Raw genomic sequence first — 5,905 nt, 5'->3', positions numbered from 1 at the left:
CATGTTAATGTCCACTATAATTCTGTATACTTCTGAAACAGTGTAATAACTGAATGAAAAGTCACGTCTCATTATGACTTCTAACTCGTTTAATGCTCGAACAATAACGTCACGAGCCATTAGTTAAGAGATGCAGTAGGTCAGTATAATCATAACGTGTAGGCTTCCACGCCTGGCGCCTTCATTAGTTAAAATTTCCGCGCTGAGAGGCTGTGATCGATCTGTAAAGCTTCTTCTTCTTGACGTTTCGTTGCCAACTGCGGATAACATCTTCCGAGGTGAGTCAACGACTGGCTGCCAGGCCACGGAGGTCCGTTTATACAGAGCGTATAGAGGGCACCACAATACGTTACGTGGGGCCGACTGTAAGTCTATCTCTGACCAACGTCATTATTCTTGATTGAAGGTAACCGATTGTCACATCGTTGGTGCAAAGTCGACCACCGTATCTTACCTAACTTTAAGCCTTCCTCTTTTCTATTAAAATTATTGTGGTGTTTCTGAATCTCTGTAGCTTCTCTTTACATGCGTGCCTAATAATGCGGTGTCCAGAGTAGCTCTCGTCTCACTAAATTTTATTTCGTGAACACCGTCTTTAAAAATATGTTCCACTACGCTGATTTGTCGGTATGTCCCAGTCGCCAGTTCCTTTTGTGTTCGGTTAAGCCGGTATTGACACTTTTTTTCGTCGTTCCAATATAAACTTTCCCACAGCTACACGGACTTTTATACACCCCAGGAGTTGCTAAGGGGTGTCGAGCGTCTTCCACCGATCTTAACCACTCACTGATCTTCTTGGTGGGTCTACAGATTATTTCAACATGAAACTTCGTCAGAACTTTCCCAATACATCTACATATATCTACATCTACGTGATTACTCTGCTATTCACAATAAAGTGCCTGGCAGAAGGTTAAATGAACCACCTTCATGCTGTCTCTCTACCGTTCCACTCTCGAACGGCACGCGGGAAGAACGGCCACTTAATTTTTTTCTGTGTGAGCCCTGATTCCTCTTATTTTATAGTGATGATCATTTCTCCCTAAGTAGGTAGGTGACAACAGAATGTTTTCGCAATCGGAGGAGAAAACTGGTGATTGAAATTTCATGAGAAGATCCCGTCGCAACGAAAAACGCCTTTGTTTTAGTGATTGCCACTCCAATTCACTTATCATGTCTGTGGCACTATCTCCCCTACTTAGCGATGATACAAAACGAGCTGCCCTTCTTTGTACCTTTTCGATGTCATCCTTTAGTCCCACCTGATGCGGTCCCACACCACACAGCAATACTCCAGAATAAGGCGGACAAGCTTAGTGTAAGCAGTCTCTTTGGTAGACCGGTTGCACCTTCCAACTGTTCTGCCCATGAATCGCAGTCTTTGGCTTTCTCTACCCACAACAGTATATTTGTGATCGTTCCAGTTTAGGTTATTTGTAATTGTAATCTTGAAGTATTTAGTTGGATTTACAGCCTTCAGATTTGTGTGACTTACCGCGTAATCGAAATTTAGCGAAATACGGCCCGTAATATTGCGAATAAATGGAAGAAGCTGACAGTTGTTGTTGCTGAATGTTGTCAGACACTTTTCTTCTAGAATCGAGTGCTCGATCTATCTCGGTGTGTGTATTTTTTCTATACAATTCATGCCCTAGACTCTCATTTGCCGTTTAATTACTAATACATCCAAAAACTTAAGTCGTCCATTATTCTCTTCCTCCATAGTAAATTGTATTTTTGGCTTAATACTATTTAGGTGCACCAAGAAACCGTAAAATTCCTCTTTGTCGTGGTTCCATACCACAAAAGTGTCATCCACATACCGATACCATTTCAAAGAGACATTACTGGCAGACTGCAGCGCTTGCTGTTCAAAACATTCCATGAATAGATTAGCAACAGCTGGACTCAGAGGGCTGCCCATGGCCACTCCTTCGGTTTGCTCGTAAAACTCATTGTCATACTGGAAATAAGTCGTCGACAGGCAAAGTTGAAACAGAGTTACTACATCAGTGGGAAACATACCAGCTATGTATGAAAGAGCTTTGTCAACAGGAACCGTGGTAAACAGGGATACCACATCAAAACTGAGAAGAATATACCCTAGTCTGACAGTAATTTCCTTCAATTTTACGATTACGTGCATAGAATTTTTAATGTGATAAACAGTTTTGCCAGAATGCGGTCTAGCATGGAGGCGAGATGTCTAGCCAACTCTTCAGTAGGTGATCCAATAGCACTCACTATCGGTCTCAATGGCACATTAGGCTTATGTATCTTCGGTAGCCCATGCAACCTAGGAGGGTTGATGTTGTTGTTATGGTCTTCAGTCCAGAGACTGGTTTGATGCAGCTCTCCATGCTACTCTATCCTGTGCAAGTACCTACTGCAGCCTACATCCTTCTGAATATGTTTAGTGTATTCATCTCTTGGTCTCCCTCTACGATTATTACCCTCCAGGCTGCTCTCCAATACTAAATTGTGATCCCTTTATGCCTCAGAATATGCCCTACCAACCAATGCCTTCTTCTATTCAAGTTGTGCCACAAATTTCTCTTCTCCCCAATTCTATTCAATACCTCCTCATTAGTTATGCGATCTACCCATCTAATCTTCAGTATTCTTCTGAAGCACCACATTTCGAAAGCTTCTATTCTCTTCTTGTCCAAACTATTTATCGTAAACGTTTCACTTTCATACATGGCTACACTCCGTACAAATACTTCCAGAAACGACTTCCTGACAAATCTATACTCGATGTTAACAAATCTCTCTTCTTCAGAAACGCTTTCCTTGCCATTGTCAGTCTACATTTTATATCCTCTCTACTTCGACCGTCATCAGTTATTTTGCTTCCCAAATAGCAAAAATCATTTACTACTTTAAGCGCCTCATTTCCTAATCTAATTACCGCTCCATCACCCGATTTAATTCGACTACATTCCATTATCGTCGTTTTGCTTTTGTTTATGTTCATCTTATAACCTCCTTTCAAGACACTGTCAATTCCGTTCAGCTGCTCTTCCAGGTGATTTGCTGTCTCTGACATAATTACAATGTCATCGGCGAACCTCAAAGTTTTTATTTCTTCAAAAAATGGCTCTGGGCACTATGGGACTTAACATCTGAGGTCAGCAGTCCCCTAGAACTTAGAACTGCTTAAACCTAACTAACCTAAGGACATCACACACATCCATTCCCGAGGCAGGATTCGAACCTGCGACCGTAGCGGTCGCGCGGTTCCAGAGTGAAGCGCCTGGAACCGCTCAGCCACACCGGCCCGCTTTATTTCTTCTCCATGGATTTAATTCCTACTCTGAATTTTTTTTGTTTCCTTCACTGCTTGTTCAATATGCAGATTGAATAACATCGGGGATAGGCTACAACCCTGTCTCACTCCCTTCCCAACCACTGCTTCCCTTTCATGCCCCCCGACTCTTATAGCTGCCATCTGGTTTCTGTGCAAATTCTAAATAGCCTTTAGCTCCCTGTATTTTAGGGTTTGCTTCCGTTTTGCATAGATATTTTTTACCTTATGTAGGAATGGAAGACTTATTTTTAGTCGATTGGTAGCTGGTTGGTTGGTTGGTTGTTTTGGGGAAGGTAACTGGCCAGCACCTGTCGCACAAGAACCATGTAACTATGGGGTGTCTGCAAAGTGAATCCCGCGAAGGCGTGAGCGGCACACTTGCTTCCCATTGACCATAATGTACCACGCAGAAAATGGCTCTAAACACTATGGGACTAAACATCTGAGGTAATCAGTCCCTTATACTAAGAACTACTTAAACCTAACTAAGCTAAGGACATCACACACGTCCATGCCCGAGGCAGGCTTCGAACCTGCGACCGTAGCAGCAGCGCGGTTCCGGATCGAAGGGCCTAGAACCGCTCGGTCGCCGCGGCCGGCGTACCACGCAGACTGGCAAGGTAAGGAGCGCACACCGATCGCCAGGGCACTAACCAGTTCATCAGAAACCACAGACGGGCGTCCACTTCATTCTTCGTGATGCACTTGATCACGTCCCTCCTTAAACCGTCGGACCCGTCTTCTCACCATTGAAACAGTTACTGCATTTTCTCCGTAAACCTGGCAGATTTTTCGATGAATTTCACTTGGTTTAACGTTTTTATCATTCAAAAAACGAATCACAGATCTCCGTTCACACCGCCGGGATTTTAGATCAACAATACCATTATAAACAATCACTACGAATCAACACACAACACAGAGCCAGCTCGAAATGGCGCCATTTCGTTCTGCTTGAGCCAGAGATACTATTGCGCATGAGCGGAACTGGAGAAAAATCGAAACAGAACTTACTTTCCGAACTACTTTCGTAGATATGACCTCTTTTAGGACGTCCACATCTAAAGTGGTATCAGTGAACATGTCGCGGTTGTTCCAACAAAGATTACCAAAGTGCAAAAGACTACTGAAACAAAAAAAAAAGGTTCAAATGGCTCTGAGCACTATGGGACTCGGCATCTGCGGTCATCAGTCCCCTAGAACATAGAACTACTTAAACCTAACTAACCTAAGGACATCTCACACACCCATGCCCGAGGCAGGATTCGAATCTGCGACTGTAGCAGCAGCACGGTTCCGGACTGAAGCGCCTAGAACCGCTCGGCCACACCGGCCGGCTGAAACAAAAAGAAAGGTGTATATGCTTAGTAAAGTAAATAAAAAAGCAACACAGGGCATAAACAATAGAACAATTTTGGCTCACGTTAAAAAGATGACTGACCATGCACTGGACAGATATGTATCCAGTGGAATAGTTGATCATGGGAGGGACCCTGCATGGTACACAGTCATTGTAAAAAACTTCTGGACATAGGCTACTGTATAATAGGTGTAAAACAAAGCATAAGAACATAGAACGATGCTCAATGAAACGTGTTTGTCTGCCAAGACAGCAATGCTTGAATCCTTCAGTGAGTACTGTAGCAGAATACTGTCAAATGATCTTCCACAGAAAGCAAAGAAATTATGGTCATATGTAAAGGCTGTTTGTGACACCAAAGTTGGTGTCCAGTCATTCGCGAATGAGACAGGAACTATTAATGAGGGTAGCAAAGCTAAAGCTAAAACGCTTAACTCTGTTTTCAAATGTTCCTTTACAAAGAAAAACTCAGAAGAGTTGTCCCAATTAAACTTCTTACTACTGAAAAGATGAATGAATAAGTGTTATTGTCTGTGGTGTTGAATCTTTAAAACTGAGCAAAGCTCCAGGGTCTGATGATAAGCCTATCAGATTCTATACTGAATTTGCGGCTGTGTTAGCCTCTCTTCTAACTATAATCTGTCGTACATCCCTCTAACAAAAACCCATGCCCAGTAGTCACACCCGTTTACAGAAAGGGTAGTAAACAAATTAGCGACCAACACCCTTGACATGGATTTATTATAGAATCTTAGAACACATTTTGAGCTCAAACATAATGAGGTATCTCTAGCACAATGACCTCCGATATGCGAATCATCATGAATTCAGGAAACACCGATCATGCACAACCAAACTCACACTTTTCTCATATGTCATAATGAAAACTATGGATCAAGGCAGTCAGGTACATGCAGTATTTCCTGATTTCCGGGAAACATTTGACTCACTACCACATCTACGCTTATTATAAAAATTGCGGTCATGTGGTGTATCAAGGGAAATTTCTGACTGAATTGAGGACTTTTGGGTAGAGAGAACGCAGCAGGTTATTTTGGATGGAGACTCACCGTGAAATGTTGAATGAATTCCGTCTGTGACCCAATGAAGTGTATCAGGAACTGGGCACTATATGGTGTACGGAAACGTCGAAATTTTAGCCTCGACTTCGTCTTGCTGGGACTCAGCTGTGAAGCAAGCAAGTGAAATTCTGTTGGCGACAAATTTAATTAACG

The sequence above is a fragment of the Schistocerca cancellata genome, chromosome 7, assembly GCF_023864275.1.
Source record: "Schistocerca cancellata isolate TAMUIC-IGC-003103 chromosome 7, iqSchCanc2.1, whole genome shotgun sequence".
NCBI classification, from domain to species: Eukaryota; Metazoa; Arthropoda; class Insecta; order Orthoptera; family Acrididae; genus Schistocerca; species Schistocerca cancellata.
Note: the sequence above shows the minus strand (reverse complement) of the source record.